The following is a 24,078-nucleotide window of genomic DNA, read 5'->3' as shown; positions in this document are numbered from 1 at the left end:
TCAAGGAAACCATTACAAAAAAATAGTTGACATGGCGGAAATCTGTGGAAATAAAGTATAACAACTAACTTCGACTGAATACAGATTTTATTTCATTCTTTCTTTCTCTTTATTCTATCTTCCGTGAGATTTAACAGTCTATGCCTCTAATCTCATCCACAGAACAACCCAATTTGAGAAGATTGCACGTTTCCCCACGCTTACCACCAAAACAACAGAACGTTCCGGGGGGGGAGGAGAGAAGAGAGTGAGAGAGAAGCAGAGAAAGAAGATGTTAAAGAGAAGCAGGGAAAGAAGATGTTAGAGAAAAACAAGGAAAGACGACGTTAAAGAGAACCAAGGAAAGATGTTAAAGAGAAGCAGGGAAAGAAGATGTTAAAGAGAAGCAGGAAGAGACGATGTTAAGGAGAAGCAGGGAAAGACGATGTTAAAGAGAAGAAGGGAAAGATGTTAAAGAGAAACAGGGGAAGAAGATGTTAAAGAGAAGCAGAGAAAGAAGATCTTAAAGAGAAGCAGGGAAAGAAGATGTTAAAGAGAAGGAGGGAACGAAGATGTTAAACAGTGCANGTATTGATAGACTGTCCCTGTGTCGACAGAATTGTTTTCTCTAAGCACCACGACAACTCAGTCACTGAAGACAGAGGGGTATAAACTAGGTGCTATGGAAGACCGAACTTGTGTCTCCTTTCAAACCCATGCCCTGTCTTGTGAGTGAGGCGTCTGGAGAGTGGAGCTGACAGCTCAAGTCTTTTTAGAGTAGAGATTGGGAATATGTGGAGCTTTACCTCCTCATTCTGTATGTGATTTCATGGTGTATTGATAGACTGTCCCTGTGTCGACAGAATTGTTTTCTCTAAGCACCACGACAACTCAGTCACTGAAGACAGAGGGGTATAAACTAGGTGCTATGGAAGACCGAACTTGTGTCTCCTTTCAAACCCATGCCCTGTCTTGTGAGTGAGGCGTCTGGAGAGTGGAGCTGACAGCTCAAGTTTTTTAGAGTAGAGATTGGGAATATGTGGAGCTTTACCTCCTCATTCTGTATGTGATTTCATGGTGTATTGATAGACTGTCCCTGTGTCGACAGAATTGTTTTCTCTAAGCACCACGACAACTCAGTCACTGAAGACAGAGGGGTATAAACTAGGTGCTATGGAAGACCGAACTTGTGTCTCCTTTCAAACCCATGCCCTGTCTTGTGAGTGAGGCGTCTGGAGAGTGGAGCTGACAGCTCAAGTCTTTTTGAATAGAGATTGGGAATATGTGGAGCTTTACCTCCTCATCCTGTAGATGATTTAATGGTGTATTGATAGACTGTCCCTGTGTCACGGAGGCAAATGGGGAGGAGTAGAGGGGTAGCTTCACCATTCTTCATCTTGGCACTATATAGAGGTGAGTGGTCAGCTTCATGCTCGGGCCGCTTTACCCCCCAGTTAAAGAGCGCCCCTTATCCATTAGACAGGAGGCTTGATGGATCCCCGAGCCTTGTCTGGACGCTTTGGAGCATGGAAAAATCTCTTGCTCTTACAAGGAATCGAACCCCGGCACATTCCCTACGTAGCCCATCGCTATACCGACTGAGATATCCCGGATCGTTGGTGTATTGATAGTTATTAAAAATGATTTTTCTCTGAAAGCCTAATGATTCAAAACGCCGTTTTTGATGTTAAATGAATTTCAGTCACCTCGTGGTAAAAGTACAAGACTGCTTGTACGTGGTGTGTTCAAAAAGTATCGAACCTTCTTTTTTTTTCCCGCGTAAACCAAGGAAGCGCGGGAGGCTCCCTTCAGTGGCGATGTGGAGAGGACATTCATGCACAGTCGTGAATTTTTTCCCGCCCGCAGAAAGCGTCAGTTGCTGGCAGTCGGCCTATGAATGAGGACGTGTAGTGAGCGCTCGTCGGATTCCAGTAAGGTGTAAAATGACGGAACAACATGAGCAGCGATACTGCATCAAATTTTGCCAAAAGCTTGGCGATACCCAAGTGGAAACCATTCGCAAGATTTAACAGGCTTTCGGAGACGACGCCAGGAGCAACTCACGGAAAAAGGAGTGGTACAACCGCTTCAAACATGGCCGCACATCGGTGGACAGCGAACCGCGTTCAGGCAGACCCTCAACAAGCAGAAGTGAGAATGTCATTGAGCAAGTGCGGACTTTGGTCATGGAGGACCGTCGTATCACAGTCCGAGAACTTGCGAACGAGATAGGGGTAAGCATTGGATCGGTACATTAAATTTTGACGGAGGATTTGGGCATGAGGAGAGTGTCTGCGAAATTCGTACCGAAACTGCTAGCAATGGAGCAGAAGCAACGCCGCCTGGAAATCACACAGGACATGCTGGACAATGCAAACAGTAACCGCAACTTTCTGAACACCGTGATCACAGGCGATGAGTCGTGGGTTTATGGGTACGACCCGGAAACCAAGATGCAGTCATCACAGGGGAAACATCCGACATCTCCGAGGCCAAAAAAGCAAGGCAGGTCCACAGCAATGTCAAGGTCATGTTGGCCGTTTTCTTCGACTCCCGTGGGGTTGTGCATCATGAGTACGCACCACAAGGCCAAACCATCACAAAGGAATACTACCAAGAGGTCCTTCGTCACCTTCGTGATGCTGTGCGGTGCAAATGACCAGATCTGTGGGCAGCAAAAGCTTGACAGCTCCATCATGATAACGCACCCGCCAATTCTGCGCATCTGATTCAGAATTTCGTCGCCAAACACAACATCCCTGTGGTTCGTCAGGCTCCCTACTCCGACATGGCTCTGTGTGACTTTTGGCTATTTCCCAAGCTCAAAATGCCGCTGAAAGGAATCCCATTTGAGTCAAGAGAAGACATCATGCGGAATGCGACGGCCCGGCTGATCACCATGCCAAAAGACGCGTTCCAGAAGTGTTTCCAACAATGGCGGAAGCGCTGGGAGAAGTGTGTGCATTACCAAGGAGACTACTTTGAAGGGGATTAGGGTTTTGTACCTCCAAATCGATAAATGTATTTCTGCCGACCAAAAGTTCGATACTTTTTGGTTATGAGCTGTTTGAGTCCACACTTTTTGAAGTTCATTATCATTATTTCCTCTTTACTTCAAATTTAATTTAAATCATCCAGGGAAGGAAAGAGACCGCTGGGAAGACCAAGACGTAGGTGGGTGGACAATATAAAATAGATCTTAAGGCACGTCCACATTACTCGAGCTCGCCAGGATTGTGCTCGTCGGGAGACTCCTCTGGCTTTTACTTGAGCTCGTAAATCTTCGTTCACACTACTTCATTTGCTCGCCAGGCTTCGGCGTGTGAGAATCCGTATACTTCCTCGTAGTGTGTAGAGCCTGTATGTGTATTTTAATTTATTGGCTATAGTTCTTAAATTAAAAATTTAAAATTTGCTTGTTTCGTGACTTTCATATCGTCCACATTACTCGCGAGCATAGCGCCTTTAGAGAGATAAGATGGGACGGTATAGATTGGATTGATCTAGCTCAGGATAGGGACCAGTGGATGGCTCTTGTGAACACGGTAATGAACCATCGATTTCCAGAAAATGCTGGGAAATTCTTGAGTGGCTGCACAATTTGCAGCTTCTCAAGAAGGGTTCAGCACCATGAGCGAGTGAATCCAGGGAAGGGGGCAGATATGCCATTTGCTCCTCTCCTGCCGTGTGGTCTAGTAGTCAGAGTTCCTGGCTACAGATCCAAAGTTCCCGGGTTCGATTCCCGGCGCTAAATTTTCTGAGCAGTAGTGGGTCTGGAACGGGGTCCACTCGGCCTCGTGAGGATAATTGAGGAGCGATTTCAAGGAAATAGCGACTCCGGTCTAGAAAACCGAAATTAACGGCCATGGGGATCCGTTGCGCTGACCAAGCGACACCCTCTATCCGCTAAAGTTGGCACTAACTTCGTCGACAAGCGGCGGTCGCTCGGTCGGTATAGTTCGCTTGCGGACTAAAACCACGGAGTTTTATGATCGACCAAAAAACCCACGCACTAATTGACCCTCGGGACAAAGAAGTTACGGAACCCTTGCCAAACCAAACTTAAGTATAAAGAAATGAAAGAAAGGTTCAAACGTTTTCTTCTCCCTTTAGATGGGGGTGGGGGTGAGTGATAGCTCGGTATGTTAGCATCCGATTTCTCTCTTCTGCGATCCTAGTTCGATACCAGTTCAAATAAGATAGGAACTGTAGTAGAGAAAATGACACTGGGACGTATTTTCTCCCGAAAATTTCGGTTTTCCCTGAAAAATCTCACTCCACTAATTACCACATATTCATTAATCACTCCATCATCCACGTTACATGTTCTCGATAATGTGAACATCGTCAGATAACCAATCTTCCTGTTTAGTGCCATCTTGTGACGAAAATATTGCCGGCTATTGACAGGGTATCGAATCACAGTCCAGTAATTTAAAATCGATTTTCGGCTCCACGTTTTATCCATGTCAGGGTGAGTCATTACGGTTTGATTGAAGACGATGTCTCAGTACAGCTCACTTTGGTAGACAGACAGACAGACAAAAGAAAATATAAATAAATAAATAAAACCATCAAACCGACGGAGTGGAAATAAAAGGAATTTGAATCTTACAGTGTGATTGAGTAGTAGCAACAAAATGTTAAAAAAAAGGAACTACAGAGAAATAAGTTTCGTAGAGACGAAAGTATAAACACGTAAAGAATTCATCTTCACAGGTGCCCCCCACCCCCCCAAACTCGCTTCTCATATTAAACCAGTTCTCCCCTTTTTGCAGATCCTTCCACCCTCTCTCATGATCAGTGAGGGCCCTAAGCAGAAGTAGTTCGCATTAAACAAGACAAACTTGAATTCTTGTGTAGAACAAAAACAATTCCCAGCAGGTAAGCACAGTGACAGTTAAGAACAAGAATGGCAAAAAAAGAAAATAAAAAAAAATAGATTGGTCTACAGGCAACCCTCTATACTTGTTTATGAGGGAGGCGCTGGGTTTTAATCCCAGCCGAATCACCGGATATCCTGAATGAGATTCTTGGTGATTTTCCTCAGAGCCTCCAGAGAAATACCTAATTAGGCTATGGCCACTTCCTTACAAATCAGTTCCGATTCGTTTTCATTCATGCATCATCCAACCGTCTCAAGCTATCCTTGTTAAGTAACTTGTTAAGTAATTTAGGAAAGTTAACGTCAAGCTATCCTTGTTAAGTAACTTAGGAAAAGTAACTTCAAGCTATCCTTGTTAAGTAACTTAGGAAAGGTAACGTCAAAGTATACTTGTTAAGTAACTTAGGAAAGGTAACGTCAAGGTATACTTGTTAAGTAACTTAGGAAAGGTAACGTCAAGCTATCCTTGTTAAGTAACTTAGGATATTTAAAGCAAAGCTATCCCTGTAACAGGCCGTGGAGGTCCATAGGGTTGTGAGACGACGAGGCTCCCATATTTTCTAGACAATCATCTCACAGATGGCGGTAAGGTTGTCAGCTTTACGCGCCGGTCGGCCTTTACCCCCAGGAAGATTCCTGGTGCTCATTTCTGCTAGAGGCTGAGTCGACCACAAGGCTATGGCGCGGCTGGAAGGATAGGTCAATTGAAAAATCTAATGACCACAAAGGGAATCGAGACCGCGACGTTCCGGCTTGTAGCATAGTGCCTCAACCAACTACGCTACCGCGTGCCCCACTCCGATGCTGTACAAGTATTGTCCACATAATCTTTCCGATTTTTCAGATTTCATTGGCAAAAAATTCCGTATATGATGAATCATTTTGATCAATACTTGGTTCTTGCAACTTTCTTGCACCTCATAGACATTGCAGTCATAAAGCTCTAACTTCAGTTGGTGAGTGACCCTCCGAGGATCGATGCAACTGAAACTGGCCGTTTCGGAATAACCGTTGCACTCATGACAGGATGGAGAGAAATAACAAAATGCGCAAAAATATCTGGAAGGATTAATTTAAGAAAAGATTAGTTTTGTCTCATAAAAATATTCTAGGGGAGCTTTAAAAAACTGCACGGAATAGAAAGGCTATCGCAGATGAAACTATCATTTAATGATGTTCCAGGAATTGTTGCGTGTGCTTACTCTTGCAGTTAAAACTGAGGCACCGTCATGTGAAGTGTCACTTCGTGTTTACCGATCAAGGATAGGAAATTTTCCCTTCTCCACAGCGTCGAGCCTGGCTCTGGGGCCCACCCAGCGTCATGCCCAATGAGTGCTATGTGTCCTTTTTCCTGGGTGAAGCGACCGGGGCATAAAGCTGACTACTCACCTCTATCTATAAAGAATACGTGGATCTATACATCCACTCCGCCATACGTCTTAACAGTGCAGTGATTATTTAGTTGAATGCAGAGATATCTTTACTTTTACCTGCTGAAAACTTGATATATTTCTGCATAGCTGAAGGGCTGGATTTCCTACCACTAACATGTATGTACTCGTAGGTATTGGAGTACTTCTTGAGAAGTTTATTTTCGTTCAGATTATCAATAAATTTTCTGCTTTATATGATTAGAACACAACCGGTTCCTTCCTTATCCTTTCCAATTCATAGGCACCCTACCTTTCGACGTTACCTAATCTAGCAATTGACAGAATCGTAAAATGATAACACAAAATAGAATCCTTCTCGTATTTTACAAGCGCGAGATTTATCGTTGTTGATATTGTGCAAGTTTAGATCACCATAGAAACGGACTCATCGTTAACACATTGAATATAAATATAAATTATGTACGTTACGAAAGAGGGATCAATATTTTCAGTGTATCGTGTATATTCTGTGATTATTGATAATATTCCGATATGTACACATGAAATGAAATTTACTATAAAAAGGAGATGGTTTATGATTATTTGCGCGAACTGTTCGTGGGTGATGGCGTTAAACATCGGTCTCGACGTATCGTTCGATAATATGTAGGGCTGATAACGAATACAATAGAAAATAGGAGAAGTTAATACTACGAAAGTTTATACAACAAACAATGAGGCTTCCCGCTGACTTAGACAAGTGAAGAACGAAAGAAGGAAAGCGAGAAAGTAAGAAAGGAAAGCGGACTGCTGTGAATTCGCTGTCTTTCACTAATTACCTAGAGACCCAGATCTTTCTGGTCCCCGAGTTATGGAACAGTCTATATAATGTGTGCTCGAAACTGAACCGAAGTGGCGCTTGGGAATGACAACGGTCGCTGGGGGGGCGGGGGGGCGGGGGGGCGCATCCTGGCCAGTCAATTGAAGCGTTTCAGGAGCATCTCCAAAGAGCGTCCGTTACCGCAGTGGTAACAGTTCCCTGTCATCCTCAGACATGTAATTCCAATTGATTCCATTGTCCTTGTCATGAATGCATCAACTCAGAGGCCCCACTGCGCACATCACAAACACTCCACGCGGTGAGAAAACAGCTCCGCTTTTATGATGACGCAAAGTCAGCAGTTGTGGGTATTGAATGTATGAGGCCAGCCAAGAGCCTGAACCTGTTTAATATTTATGCATGAATATTTAGCAGGAACACAAAGCAATTTTGTTCTGTCTTCAGTCCGGGACTACAGTTAGGCCTTTAATTTTTTAGTATCTTCTCAAAGAACTTCCACGGAAAGAAAGATACATCACAGGAGGATTTTATGGCTGTTATTTTGGAACGTACTGTCTTCTGGGATGTGGCACCGTGTGGTCCGGTTCACGTACATTCCGGAGGGACGCAATTCCTACATGAAGAATGCCGTCCTCTGGTTTGTGGTGCCACCTGCTCACACTGGTTCCTCGCTCGCTGATTTTGTACCCTGAAGATGGAGGCGATAAGTTCCTCCGAAACGTCGGTTTACACACTATCTACATGGCGCCACATCTCAGAGGACGGCATTCTTCATAGTCATCGCCGTGAAAAACTCAAATCTTACATAATTCCCACATCTTCAGAACCGAAGAGTAATTCTAGATGTCAGTAAGAATCAAGCAACAAACAAAGATTTTCGCTTGATTGGTTTACTTTTCGATCCTGAAGGTGGATGCGGTAAGTTCGTCCTCAACATAGGATAAAATTCTGACTGTACGGCGTCACATCCAAGAAGACACTACTATCCACAGACATCACTATGGGAACGTCAACTCATACAAAAATACATAACTTTGTTTAACGAGGCTGTTTGAACTGCAAATATTGTATGAAATAGTAGTTCATAGTTTTCACATAATTATTTAGAAATAAATGGATTTCTTCGCGGTATTATTACATTAGTAACCTGTAGGGACCGAAGAAAACCTCGAAAATCTTCACTCACAACAGATATACTGGATGTATCCCAAATATATGCACAGAATGTTTACCGTACAAGAACCAGTTCTGTAAAAACACTACCATGATATCGACGAAATGTGAGGTTTGGTGAAAATTGTCACCTCATAGAATGTAATGTCCCGTAGCCGGGTAGAACTTTCTGCCATGATGACGGAGGTAGATATTTCCTCCGAAACGTTTGGAATAATATAACAGATTATATGGCATGAACTAATGAAGTAATCTGGAGCATTTCATTCATTCATTCATCAGTGGCTCTACAGCCCTATGTTGGGGCCTGACCTCTTCTTCGTCATCTACGTAATCTGTTCTACACAGAGGGTAGGTCTCCTTGAACGAGTGATCAGCCCGTCGCGAGGCCGCTACCTACACGCAGGACAACACAAACACAGAATGAAGGCAATTATCCCAAATCAGTGTGATTATCTTCAAGTAACCTCCTGACATTAATACACAGGTTTAAGGAACCAAAGATAGGCGCATCTGTTTCTCTTATTACTCGCTTTACCGAAAGTTCTGTGTGTGAAACATATTTTTATGACACAAATACTCCTCACACCTGTGGACATTTGCATTATGATCTTACAGACCATGAGAGCATTTGCCCTGAAATGTGAACATCACGGTTTGGTAGGAATGGATTTCTTTTCTGTTCGGTATTCATTAACCAGCAAGGGCCTGTTGAGCAACTATCGATTTCGTTTGAGAGGTAACGTAGTAAAGGCCAATCTTGTATAAGTAATTATATTCAATGTCTGCCCAAGGAGATGTTGACCGAAGGTTCCCAGAGCCGTCATTCAATAATAATTCAAAGTAAAATAAAGCTATGCCTGTACCAGGCCGCGAAGGCCCATAGGGTTGTGAGACGTCGAGGCTCCCACGTTTTCTAGACAATCGGCTCAAAGATGGCGGTAAGGTTGTCAGCCTTACGCGCCGGCCGCACTTTACTCCCCAAGAAAATTATTTAATTAATTCCTGGTACCCATTTCTGTTAGAGACTGAGTAAACCCCAGGGCCTAGTGAGGCTGGAAGGATTAGGTCAACTGAAAAAAATCCAATGACCTCATCGGGATTTGAACCCGCGACCTTATAATAATTTAATATGATCTTGATACCAATGAGACTCGGACACAAGAAAATTACTGTGCTGACGAAGGCCAGCAGCAATTTATCAGACATGATGTCAGATTTTGATTTTAGTCGGCAAGCGAACTATACCGACCGAGAAACCGCTGCTTGTCGGCGAAGTTAGTGCCAACTTTAGGGGACAGAGGGTGTCGCGTGGTCAGTCCGACACTCGCTATGTCACTAGTGTTGCCAGATGCTGCACAGAATGGCAGGCACTCACGTAGACAATTGTGGCAACACTGGTGCAGAACAGTTGTTCCCCTTCTCCTGTCAGTCGATTGGTTTCCAGGGCTTCTCCCCACGCTTTACCACATTTCGCCATTAGAGAAGCGGTGGAGCAAGAACAGGATTAAAAGACGAAGTCGTGTAAGAGATAATGGATTGAAAAGAGATTTAAATATTCAGAACGCACATTTGCAAAGAGAGAGAGAAAAAGGGCTGTCTACCCACTTCCGGACATTTTCGTGGAATTGGAAATGGCCGAGCCGGTGTCAGACTTACTGAGTTTGGCTCATAACTTACGGGTCAAGTTCTCCCAAATGGTAATTCTTCTATCTTGTATTTCGTAGATACGCGATTCGAATCTCGGCTCGGACACTGAGCACTTTGGTGTAGTGGTAATGTTCTAAACTTGTATTTGGGAGACTCTCGGTTCGATTCTCACCCGGAACACCACCTGTAAGTAAAAAGATAAAGTTTTGCTTGTACTTATCTAATTAAGCTCTATGTAATGAGGGCGTATGGGGGAGTGGATGTATAGATCCATATTTCCTTGACCTCGGAACTAGTTGGAGGTGAGTGGTCAGCTTCACGTCCCGGTAGCTTTACCCCAGTGGAAAGCGCTCCCGGTACCCATTGGATTGGAGGTTGGGTGGACCCCAGAGCCGGTCTGAATGATCTGGAGAAGATAAAATTCTTGAGCCTACCGAGACTCGAACTCCGACCCCTCCGTCGTCCAGCAAGTAGCCAGTCGCTATATTGACTGCGCTATCCCGGCTCCTCACGTGCAGCCCGTAGCCAGTCGCTATACTGACTGCGCTATCCCGGCTCCTCCACCTGTAAGCATTGAAGTTTATCAACTTTTCTGTTGTTTTTCCAGAGAAATGTTACGTTAGTACAATGACTCATTTAAACCAATACCTCTTTTTTCAAATCCTTCCCATGAAAGACATTTCTAAGGCCGAATCTACTCCAATCTACGCCTGATTGGAATTTGCAGTATTCTGGCCGTCAACACAACAATAAAAAATACACCAATCGAACTGTTTACGTTCGTTTTATTTAATGGTTGCCACATGTTTCAGTCAATGTTTGGGATGAACTTCAGGAAATTCCATTAAATTATTTTTTTGTTATTGAAATAGGAGCCTGGCTAGCTCAGTCGGTATAGCGCCTGGCTACGGGCTGGACAACTGAGGAGCCAGAGTTCGATTCCCTGTAGGGTCAAGATTTTTCTCTTCTCCATGTCGTCCAGACCGGCTGTGGGGACCAGCCAACCTCCTATCCAATGGATACCGGGGGCTCTTTCCCCGGAGGTAAAGCAGCCGGTGCGTGAAGCTGACCACTCACCTCCAACTAATGCAGAGGTCAAGAAAATGTCGATCTATATATCCACTACCCCATACGCCTTCATGTCGTAGCATTTAATTAGTTAAGCACAGGGACAAATTTACCCTACCCTCAACATCACAAGGGTGGTGTTGCCATTCGTGTCTGCTCCTGCTGCTTGCATATTCATGTTTGCTCTTGTAACGTCATTGCAGTAAGTTTAGTCCTTACGGTGGTGTCATAAACAATTGTACTGAAATATTATTTTTAATGACTGTACTATCAAGGCGGAAAATGATTATTTTACTATATTGAAAACTCCAAAAGGAAACTTGAAATGTAACGTATATGACTATCTCATGCGAGTTTCTCTGCAGAATTGGTTTCTTTTTCCGAAACTTCTGTTATTTCTATTTAAGTACTATAAAAATATTGAAATCCACTTAACAATCCAAAGGGAATCACCTTCCGTAAACTTCTTTTCTTCACAAATCTTTATACATGCAAAACCATGGAGGCTGTGAAGGAGTGGTCATTTTGTTATGCGTTTACAAAAACTGAAGTTGAACCTCACTTCGTACAGATTCCTAAAAAACTCGTTTTAAAAATACTACTTTACGTCTGTCATATCTAGATGGAACTGAATACACTGAGCTAGAGTAACGTTCTAGACTTGTAGTCGGGAGATACTTGGTTAGAATTTCGTCTGCAACAACCGCTCTTCTAACCGAGACTGGTTCTTTGTTTCCTTCATTCCGTGAGGATACATATTCATCATCCGTCATCTTACCCTCGGAAGCAATGTAGTCTAGATACTTGGAGCGTCATTAAATTACCCACAAAGAAAACTTATCTACTTTTTTTTATTGCTAGTGGGGTGGGACTAAGTCCCTTGTGCTGCGGCCACTTCTGGCCTATTGTACCAGCCCCAGATGATAGGTGAGGGTGATTGTGGAGCAATTGGTGGAATTAAGATTGGCAGGGGAACCGAAGTACTCGGAGAAAACCTGCCCCAGCGCCACTTTTTCTACTACAAATCCCACTTGATCAGACCCGGGATCGAACCCGGGCCGCAGCGGTGGGAAGCCAGCGACTAACCGCTTGAGCTATGGCGCGGCCTAACTTATCTACTTACACGGGATAAAAATTGTCCTTGCGCTTAACTAAATTAAACGCTCCGCCATGAAGACGTATGGGGGAGTGGATGTATAGATCCATATTTTCTTGACCTAGACACTAGTTGGAGGTGAGTGGTCAGCTTCACGCCTCGGCCGCTTTACCTCCTTGGAAAGAGCCCCCAATATCTATTGGATAGGAGGTTGGTTGGATTCCAGAGCCGGTCTGGGCGACGTGGAAAAGAGAAAATTCTGGATTTTATCGGTAATCGAACTCCGACCAGTCCAGCCCGTAGCCAGTCGCTCTACCGACTGAGCTATCCCGGCTCCAACTTAGACGGGATAAAAATTGTTAACTTTGGACAACGTTGTTATATGTTGGGTTCTTACTCTCTGCTGGGATGTGACGTCGGAATGTCCGTTAGAATTGTATTGAATTTTTTTAGGAACACGCTGTCTCCTTCCTGCTTGTTTACTTGCTCGTCTTATTCTTCTACCTTGAAGACAGAGCTGAAATATTCTTTCGAATCGTTGGTAAACGACTACGACACTATGTGCTGACACATCCCAGAAGATACAAATGTCAACAGAAAATTTATTTCATCGATTTCCAAAACACTGCAAACACAGGATTGTTACAGTAACTTTAATCTTTATTCATGACATGTTTCGGTCGTATAGAGCCATCATCAGGTGTCCTCGTTATGCTAAATTGTTCACTGCACTATTAGTTTCAATTTTAAAATTGTGATTAAAATTAAAATTGAAATAGGTCACCCTATTAAATTTAGTAAAAGCAGCTTAGATCTGCTTGTGAGATCTATTAGCACAATCTTCGGCGGCGTGGGCGTATTTCATGTTGTTCGTTGATGTTGATGTGTATGTTGGTTTCTTCTACATATGTCTCTTTGTCTGTAGGCCCAATACCCTGCTTGTGTAGTGCGTTCTTTTCTGTTCTGTGCATGCAGCCAGCTTCTCATGTTGCATTGTGACGGAAATATGTAATGATGCAACAACAAAAAAAAAACTCCGTGGTTTTAGTCCACAAGCGAACTATACCGACTGAGAGACCGCCGCTTATCGGCGAAACAAGTACCAACTATAGCGGATAGAGGGTGTGGTCAGCGCAACGGATCCCCATGGCCGTTAATCTCTGCTTTCTAGACCGGAGTAATCATGCAACAGGATAATGAACTACAATAAAGATAAAGGTAAAGACATCCCTGTAACAGGCCGTGAAGGCCCATAGGTTTGTGAGACTTCGAGGTTCCCACACTTTGTAGACAATCGGTTCATAGATGGCGGTACATTTCTCAACCTTACACGCGCTGGCCGCCCTTTACCCCCGAGGAATATTCCTGGTACTCATTTCTGTTAGTTGCTGAGTCGACCCAAGGGCCATATTGCGGCTTTAGGTCAATTGAAGAAAAAAAAACAGTGACCTCATTGGGAATCAAACCAACCCGTGATCTTCCTGCTTGTACCTCAACCAACTATGCTACCGCGTATTTTTAATAACTTTGAACATTTTCGTTCCATATATAAGCCGATAATATGCACCAACCTCCCCTTGTACATCATTCATATGAACATGGACAGTGTTTGCCGTTCTGTGGTTCCGCATTAGCAGCTGAGGGGCTGTTGATTGAGTTACGGCGCACTGTTGCGGGGAAGAAACGGACGGCTGAGTTAACCGGTGCGCGCGCAGCCAGATTAGCCGGACACAGTATCCCACAGTAACGTGATGAATGGGAAATTATAATTGTTACAGGCTAACTACATTATAACGAGAGTATCAAGCGATGAGTAGCGGCTTTTTTAACGGATCTCAATCAACTGTAAGGGCAACAAAACATCAAAGCATTGTCATTTTATGTCTAAATTTATGGGTTAACCAGAACTGACTTTTCCGTCTTAAATGATCATTCCACATTCCCTTCATTTCATTTTCTTATTTCTCTCTTCTTATTCTTGTCACGTGTCCAGGGTAAAAGGTAAAGGCCGTGGAGGCCCATAGGGTTGTGAGAGGTCGAGGCTCCCACATTTTTCAGACAATCGGCTCACAGATGGCGGTAAGGTTGTCAGCCTTACGCTCCGGCCGCACCTTTACTCCCCAGGAAGAGTTCTGTTAGAGGCTGAGTCGACCCTAGGGTCATAGTGCGGCTGGATTAGGTAAATTTAGAAATCCACCTCATCGGGACTCGAACCCACAACCTTCCGGCTTGTAGCACAGTGCCTTAACCAACTACGCCACCGCGTACCCGTCCGGGTTTCCGTGACTAATAATGACGGGATTTGGATTGGATGATTGGATTTATTGGTGCCTTTTTTACAATTAGTCTTAATTACAATAATTTACAACAGCTCACAATCAATGTCTCTCTGAGACTCGCTCCATTCCTTCCTGGACTACGAGTGTCTTCTGTTCTACTGTGATTGACTTGGTTCTGATTTACCAATCGGTCACTTCTTCAGCTTCCGTTGTCCGCTGGTTAACACTCCACAGCTGAACACTGAACTCATGTACTGAACTGCCTGAACTCTCTTACAAACGAATGTGTTCTTACGTGTACCCACTTTATAATTTCGGGAAGGACCTAATATAAGTCGCCACCTCCAACAGTTGTTCTGCTGTGTGCTTATTCGTTGCTGCGAGAACATGTCTAGCGACCCGTTACCCAGCAACGGACGTTCTTCTATTGTTGAGAGTGTATCCTCGGGTATATTTCACAGAGTCGTTGCCCAGCAATGGTCATATGCGTCACACTTTCTTTTTCATCTGTTTTTACATTTTATTGTATGTTTACGTATCATACTGCCATCTGTTCCATGCAATTATAAATACAGCAAAACCTTGACTAACGCAAATTTATTTATACAACAAAAATACACGTGCGAAAAGTTATTTATAGAAAGTGGAAAATTGAAGTAGGCCTATACGCAGTCTGTCGCCGGTCGCGATCTTCAGATAATGGAACTCAGACATCTTAATAACGCAGTGACATTTTAAACTTCTAACATCGAATGGGTCCTACAACCTAAGGACCAAGGAGCCATCAAGATTTCCAAGTCCCATTTCAGTCCAAATTCCTGTACACGTGCTTTACAAGCTACATACGTAGAATCTGAGATTCCAACAGCTGTGATTATGAGAAGTGTTGGATATAACGCTGTGTATTCCGTTGACAGTCAACTGACTTTCCTGAGGACCATGTCACATTTATCTTCAGTGTCGAAAAAATAAACCAAGCAAGAAACCAGTTGCTACATGCTTCATGCTACTTTCTTGCTTGATTTATTCTTTGACCCTGAAGATGGAAGCGACATATTCCTCCGAAACCACCGTTGACTTTCAATGTAAAAGACAGGTCTCTTCAAAGCTACATATTCTGATGCTTTTAATAATTTACAGTATTATGTGTAGGGGCTAATCAATTATGTGTGTGTGTGCACACCGTAAAAGCCTATGTATCTGAGTACTAATGGGAGATTTTATGGTGCCGCATTCGCATATCCGCATAAACCCATAAGGTGTTACGTTCTGGTAACACCGGTTTACCCAAGGCACCGTTCTGGAGGAATCAAACCCCGCTGCGGAGGAGGGTTCACAGTAATTATATTGACGTGCATTTCTTGTTTAAGAAGAATATTTGTAAGTAATTGAATGGAGCAGAGTTCGTTCTGAGAAGTGCATACTTGCTCAGGAAGCTGAGAGATGGCGGGCTTTTTGTGAAAGCCGAGGGGCCATTGAAGTGTTCACAAGAGCCCTCCACTGGTCCCTATTCTGAGCCAGATCTATCCAAGCCATATCATCCCATCCTCTCTCTCTAAGATCCATTATAATATTAGCCACCCACCTACGCCTTGGTCTTTCCTATGATATCTTTCCTTTCGGCTTTCCCACCAATATCCTATACGCATTCCTCGCCTCCACAATTCGTACTACATGCCCTGCCCACCTCATCCTCCTTGACTTAATCATTCTAATTATACTTGGAGAAGAGTACAAGTTATGAAGTTCCTCATTATGCAGTTTTCTCCAACCTCCTGCCACTTCATCTCTCTTCGGTCCAAATATTCTCCTCAACACCCTGTTCTCAGACACCCTCGGTCTATGTTCTTCCCTTATTGTCAGAGACCAAGTTTCACACCCATACAGAACCACAGGCAACTCCCATCCTATTCATTTAAAATCAATTTTAATATTATTCTCAACTCTAATCTTAGGTCTTGCAAAGAGTGTTCTCTGTAGGCCCGCGCCGAAGTCTTATAGGGGACAACAAAGGTCGTTTGCAGTCAGTTGTAAGCTGGAAGAGCAAATTGGAACTTGGAGTGGAGAGTCAGGAGAGTTCAGCAGGTGAGTGTACACGGACGAGAGTGGAGCGTGTCCATAGTGAATTGTGATGGTTAGTTGAGGACAGATTAGGAGCATAGAGTGACTGAAGACAAGAAGCCTTCGTACTGACATAAAATTATAGTGTCTGTGTTGGGATCCGTTGCTAGGAGACGACTAGTGGAAACAGAGAACCCTATTCCGTGTGCAACGGTGAACTGTAAAGTGTGTAAATTAGCGATAACGCTGTATTAATTGTAATTAAGGAAGCTTGTAATCAAATCGCTAATAAATCCAATCATCCAAACTTGAACCCGTCATTTTATTCACGCGTACCTCTCTACACGTGACAATATAAAGAAAGGGCCCTTTTTCTTGGAGGGTTTGTACCGTGTCTTAGCGAACCACTGATCAGTCGTGTGGCTGTGTGGAAACAGTTCCGTTTAAGTCAGTGGCTCGCTAGAACGCACTACAGAGAAATTGCAAACGCTAAATTCTAGTGGAAAATGGGCTTAAGTCTTGAACGGATGTATTTATTCTGGCTCCATGTAACCGTCATTGCTGGTTGTTTCGGCGCAAATGCTTTAATATTATTAACCGTCTTGTCCTTTCCTTAAAATCTTTTAGTTTAAATATTGCTAATTTTGGCCCTTAACCCAAACAGGATAAAAACAGAGCATAAAATGACACGTAAAAATCCATAGCCAAGTAACAGCTGAGTAAACAGGCAACAGTACAACATCCATTGCTAGGTGTTGCGGCGTGACGGGGGGCGTGGAGGTACCTCCACCGCTTCCGCCACTGTACCTCTCTCTAGCTGTCGCTACACTTATCTCCTGCCGTGATGACGGAGGACGAGGAAATATCCCTCTCCGTCACCCTGATTAGTAGGCTGCCACCATCTTGTTATTTCAAGAAATCTCGTACTTATCTTAGCTTGCATTACTGTCTGGGGTAACCATAAATCGCCGAAGCTTTGGGAAGTCCTGGAGTCGGAGGAAGAGGATAACACTCGTGGATACGTGAGGTTGAATGAAACTCGTCACATTCCTAGCCTATTCTATTACCCACGTCTTTAAATACACTATATACACCGTGCCGACGTTTGTCGGTTCGACTTACATTAAAATAATCTTGCAGTGTCTCATCATGTCCACCACCTATCACCCTGCTGTCGGTATTCTATGCTTGGAATCACTGAATGACCTAGCCCATCTGATTAGCCTATCTCTCCCGGGTTACACTTTACACTTTACACTTTACACTTAATGATCATGGCTATATGAAATGGTTCCACTTACGTGAGCTGAAGAGGAGAAGGCTTGTCATCACGATCCAGCGTCCACTCATGGCCACAATTGAGGTACTAATGTAATAATGACATTAATAAGAATAGATCCGACTAGAATCGAATCGAATAGCCAAAAAAAGCTAAGAAGCTAAAAAGCTAAAAAGAGCCCCTAAAATGGGTCGTCTCGGGTTTTTATAACCTCTGCTATGCTGACTCGTTGTCTTCCGGGTATAGGGGTCCTCCTACCCTGACGTGATTTTGGGTCGGTGTAGCTTGATTATTGGTTGTCAATCGAGCCGCCTCCTCCTACTCAGCATTTTTCGTCTGCCTTAGTGCTTATGACACCTTTCTTATAGCCCTTCCGTATTGTCAGCGGTTCCCGCTGTCGTGTTAACATTCTGATTAGTCAGGAATTTCTTTTACTTCCTTGTAACCCCAGCTCTCCGGTTCATGTCCTTATTACTATGCAGTTTTAGTTTAGTTTTTTGTGTTTTTTCCATCTTACATCTAATTGTAGTGATTCCAAATTTACCCAAAAACTACTTCTACATGTACGTAACCCTTTGCTGCATTACACTAGGAAACAACTCTGTGGAGGTGTTGTTTCCAGCGTGGAGGCGGGGTCGAATACCTCCACCGTAGCCCTGCGTGTCTCAGGGAGGCAACGAAAATGGAAGTCTCGAATCTAAGACCGTACAATATGGTCACGAGTCTCACGGGACACGGACCCGAAAGTGACTGCGCTGGCGAGGACCAGTATCAATTGAAAGCGACAGACCCCTGTCCTCTTGTCAAAGACAGTGCCCTACATCAACAAACCCGCAACTGTCTGACAGTAATACAAATCTGTCAGGAAGCCCCAGGTGGGTGCTTTATTGGAAGACAGATTGGCCGACTGACCTTCGGTCGTAATATACGACTCAGGCTCAGGAGAAGCTGGTAGCTGAGGTACGAGGCAGTGCGGTAACCAAGAGGAAGGGGAACGCCTGCTGTTGAAAGCAGCCACCAAGCAACGGCTAATGAAAACTAAGAAGACTTCTTGTGTACTGTAGTTACAGTAATCTTTGCGTTGTTTAACTCAGTGAGACTGTAGTAATTATTTGTAGTTACGTTCTGTAAGTGTTCAATAAACCCGAGAACCAATCCAGACCCAACTATAGTCACACTTTTTTTTCCTTGGCACTACAGCCCCAGTGGGCCTAGGCCTACCTCCATGAACTTCTCCGTTCACTTCGGTTTTTCTAGATCTTAGACATACAGCAGGACTCCTTGGGCGGGTGATCAGCTCGTCGTAAGGCCTCTACCTGTACACAAACACAGAAAAACGCATACAAACATCCATGCCCTGAGTGGGATTCGAACCAACGATCCAGGCTTCCGAGCGAGCGAAGACAGTGCACGCCTTAGACCGCTCGGCTGTCGTGACCGGCATAGTCACACTTACCACGTGACAATAATAAATAAAACACGTGACATTTTGTAACATTTGTTAAATCAGACTAAAAATATATTATTCATGTGTGACGGTTGTGTTTGATGGCTTTTATTCCCCTATTATTGGTTTCATTTATGCAAAGTTGAGAGGTATTCTGTTAATTTGGAATGTGATAAGCCCTGTTCAATAAAAGCACTTTTTGTAGCGCCCGTGATTGTTATTCATACTCAGTGAAATACAGTTCCAAATTGATGTACGTCAATTGTCCGTTAGAATACACAGAAAATTTACGTTTCTGAACGTGAATAATTAATTGATCGCGCAGTATACATGCATGTGTTTCGAATGACATGGTATCATGTTAGAAAATAATGTATGCACATTAAGTTTCACAAATACAAATTTCTTGCAATTAGGTTACATTTGAAATTATAATCATCTGCATTATTTATACAAAACGGACCTCAAATATTTCAGCTCACATCATGTTAAGTCATGTAACTAAACAAATGATTGTATAAAGACAGTTAATAGGTAAAGTTAAAGTGAAGTTGTCCATGTGCTTAACTAATTAAGCACTATGCCATGAAAATGTATGGGGGAGTGTATGTATAGATCCACGTATTCTTGACCTCGGTACTAATTGGAGGTGAGTGGTCAGCTTCAAGCCCCGGCCGCTTTACCCCCGGGAATGATCCTCCGTTACCCATTGTGTCGGAGTCTGGGTGGACCACAGTGCCGGTATGGACGGTTGGAGAAGTGATAATTCTTGACCCTAACGGGATTGGAACTCCGACCCCTCAGTCGTCCAGCCCGTAGCCAGTCGCTATACTGACTGCGCTATCCCGGCTTCTCACGTCCAGCCAGTAGCCAGTCGCTATACTGACTGCGCTATCCCGGCTCCTCACGTCCAGCCCGTAGCCAGTCGCTATACTGACTGCGCTATCCCGGCTCCTCACGTCCAGCCCGTAGCCAGTCGTTATACTGACTGCGCTATCCCGGCTCCTCACGTCCAGCCCGTAGCCAGTCGCTATACCGACTACGCTATCCCGGCTCCTGACAGCTAATAGGTTCCTCGAGACTGTGCCACAGCTGAAATATGTGAGAGCGACAGTAAATTTTTATATTTTGATTCAAGAGGAAATTAAAAGGAAATTGAATCAGGGTAATGCTTGCTACTATTCAGTTCAGAAACTTTTGTCTTCTCGTCTGCTGTCTAAACACTTAAAGATTAGGATGCAGAAAATTATAACTTCGCCTTTGGTTTGGCATGGGAGTGAAAGGGACATAGACTGGGGGCTGGGGGTGTATGGGAACAGGGTGCTGGTGTGTTGGAGAAAACTGCATGAGGAGAAGTTTCATTAACTTGTACTCTTCGTCAAGCATAATTAGAATGATCAAGTCAAGTACGATTAGATTGGCAGAGCATATAGAACGAATGAGGGAGCCGAGAAACGCATGTAGGATATTGGTTGGAAAGCCAGAAGGAAAGAGATCACTAGGAAAACCTAGACGTAGATGGGAGGACATGAATGAAATATATTTTAGAGAGATTGGATGGGGTGTTATGGACTGAATTCATCTGGTTCAGGATAGGGACCAGTGGAGGGATGTTATTAAGACTGTAAGGAACATTCGGGTCCCATAAAATGTTAGTTAATTCTCGAATGACTATGAATCTGAAGGCTTCCCAAGAACAGTTGATATCAATAGTTAGTAATTTAGTTATTTGTTTAACTAATTAAGTAACTAACTAACCAACCAACTAAATTTAGCAGAGCTCTTCCTGAGAAACACGTAATTACTTCTGTACTCGGGATATTTTCGGCCTAGTTTGGAACCCCAAAGTTTCTTGTCGTCTTTACTTGACCCAAAGTCTTTGGTTCACGTCATATAGCTTCGGCACGGACCGCACCGAAAACGCAGCTTCTAACAGACTATTGTTGCATGTTACACAGCCGTTACCAAGCAATGGCTTTTCTCTGACTCCACATTTTTTCTTTGAGCAAATATGTCGCATAATAAGACAAAGGCAAAATGAGAATGAACATGGTCGCAGCATGGAAAAAGGCGAAGCCAGACACAGAAAATATAAGAGGCTTAAACTTGGCAGTGGTGAGGCTTACGACCGTTAAATTGACTAAGCTGCCGTTGTAGTATAAGATACGTAAAATAGGCATGATCTCTTTGCAAAGCCTGGACTTACAGAGGACATATACAGTGCATAAGGAAGAATTTTCAATAACATGTTATATGTGCAATGCGTAAAGATGATGAAAGGTGACGCATATTCGGAAGAGGCAAGCCCATTTTCTAGTCAGAGAGGATGTTTACATAAGGACTATTACCGCAAGCGTTCAGTTGTAAAGAAACAATCTCTGGTCTTGAGCCTCAAGAGGATAGGCGTCAAGATGAACTGATTGGCGGTAAACTGTCAGTTGCAAAGTGACTCTGACTCTGACTCTTAAGTCGGCCGTTCCGTCTGGCTCTACTACTGACAGTGGGGACAAGCAGAAAGGTGCTTTCCCAAATCTCTTTCAATTTTTTTCCAAAATAAGCTTTTTATACCAAAAATAATGTAATTACGTTCTATCTCAGACCTTCTGTTCCCATTGTTTAAATGATGATTATGCAGAAGGTCAAATTACCTTCGCCTCTTTGATTCTGGTTTTGATATTCTAATGTGAATATGCCGGTCACGGTATAGCCGAGAGGTCTAAGGCACGTACTATCTTCGCTCGCTCGGAAGCCGGGATCGTGGGTTCAGATCTGTTTCCTGTGAGGTACGAACTGAATTCTTATATATTATTCTTATACACTGCCGGTCACGGTAGCCGAGTGGTCTAAGGCATGCACTGTCTTCGCTCGCTCGGAAGCCGGGATCGTGGGTTCAGATCTGTTTCCTGTCAGGTACGAACTGAATTCTTATATATTATTCTTATATATTGCCGGTCACAGTAGCCGAGCGGTCTAAGGCATGCACTGTCTTCGCTCGCTTGGAAACCGGGATCGTGGGTTCGGATCTGTTTCCTGCGAGGTACGAACTGAATTCTTATACACTGCCGGTCACTGTAGCTGAGCGGTTTAAGGCATGTACTGTCTTCCTTCGCTTGGAAACCGGGATCGTGGCTTCGAATCCCACTCAGGATATGGATATTTAGTTTGTGTGTGTGCGTTTTTCTGTGTTTGTGTACAGGTAGAGGCCTTGCGACGAGATGATCACCCGCCCAAGGAGTCCTACCGAATGTGTAAGATCTAGAAAAACCGAAGTGAACGGAGAAGTTCATGGAGGTAGGCCTGGGCCCACTGGGGCTGTAGTGCCAAGGGGTGGAAAAAAACTCTAACTGAATACCCTTTAAGCCCATTAACGACCTGTCAGTTTCTCGAAACTTTCTTCAAGTTGATAGAACGGATGGAATTTTAAAGAGACATCAGGTTCGCCTGTCACTGGGCCTGAACGGGGATCGAGTTGCTGAACTCTAGAATCAATATGAAGAGAAACTGTAACGTGGCAGGACTTCAAACGGAGCGAGTGTCTGGGAGCAATTCTACCCGTCACATTAAGTTGTCATCAATCACCGTTCGAACGTGGGATCCGAACAGAGTTAACTATTGAATTCTCTTCACAGTAATGACAGTTCTGTAACCAATGTGTTCTTACGTCTTTGTCCATCTTACTTACTTACTCATGGATCTGAGCCCTTCTTGAAGAACCGCCAACTCTGCAGCTAGTCAAGAATTTCCCAGGATTTTATGGAACCCAAATGTTCATTACCGTGTTCACAACAGCTTTCCAGCAGTCCCTATTCTCAGCCAGATCAAGCCAATCAATACCATCCTATTTTATCTCTCTAAGATCCATTTTAATATTGTCCACTCACATACGTCTTGGTCTTCCTAGTGGTCTCTTTCCTTATGGTTTTCCAACCAATATCCTACATGCAATCCTAATCTCTCCAGTTCGTACTACATGCCCTGCCCACCTCATCTTCCTTGACTTGTTCATTCTAATTATACTTGGAGAAGAGCACAAGATATGAAGCTCCTCATTTTGCAGTTTTCTCCAACCTCGTGTCCGTCTATGCCTGTCACTTGTGCAATCATCACTGGTTTCAGGTTGGTATGAGTCATCTATGTAAATAAAAATGTAAATGTTCGTTTGTTAGCCCTCGAAAATCTCCGAAAGTTCTTCACCGATTGCTTCGAAATTTTGACACAACGTTGCATTCGAATGCGCGCGTGTTTTCATATACCTACTAGCTGTACCCGGCCACGCGTGAATCTGGAAAGTATACTTCCATGGAAACGCAATAATATTTGCATAGGAAATGCCGAAACAACAAGCGCGTTTCCACGGAGATGAGAGGATAAGATGTTCCGTTGCGTAACAACGGATGAAACCGAACACTTCTACAAGGTGTTCTGTGCTAGTATTTCCTAAGCAACAGATGAAACTAACTCTTCGATAAGGTATTCCCTATCCCGTCCGAACGCTGGCTATATGTATAAGAGAGTGTAGCTCCGGCGACTGTTCAGTATCACGAGTGTCTCGAGTATCACGAGGTCACAAGTATCACAAGAGATTCCGACTGAAATCACAGCAGAGATCCTGAGTTTGCACTCAGAGTTTTGGATTCGACTCTGGCAGCGTTTCCCCAGTGATAGACAACAGAAGGCTCATTGTATAGCATCCGCCGAGGTATAAACAGTCCAGCTTGTACAAGAAGCAGTCAGTCTCGGCGCAGATGCCGAAGGATACAGAAGAGAGTCTGGGAGTAACCGCCGAAGGAGTCAGTTTTGGGATAGCTACCGCCGAATATAAACAGTTTCGATTTATTTTCATTTTGATTTAATTATTTCGTGTGACATTGCGTTGGAATTGGGCTGTGTCGTTTACCATAGCGTTCATTTCGTGAGTATAGTTTATTTTTCATTGTTTTTCATTTC

At 43.7% G+C, this 24,078-nt stretch overlaps 1 long non-coding RNA gene across 1 annotated transcript in view; it reads right to left on the bottom strand.

The window, feature by feature from the left end:
* The window catches only part of LOC117282882, a 470,636-nt gene that overhangs the window by 132,636 nt on the left and 313,922 nt on the right, over positions 1–24,078 (bottom strand). Inside the window, exon 4 of the long non-coding RNA XR_004513794.1 lies at positions 9,932–10,085. This is a non-coding gene — a long non-coding RNA (uncharacterized LOC117282882). The remainder of the gene's footprint in view (positions 1–9,931; positions 10,086–24,078) is intronic.

The sequence above is a fragment of the Cryptotermes secundus genome, unplaced genomic scaffold (assembly GCF_002891405.2).
Source record: "Cryptotermes secundus unplaced genomic scaffold, Csec_1.0 scaffold11, whole genome shotgun sequence".
NCBI lineage: Eukaryota > Metazoa > Arthropoda > Insecta > Blattodea > Kalotermitidae > Cryptotermes > Cryptotermes secundus.
This window is presented reverse-complemented; position numbering and strand designations above follow the sequence as displayed.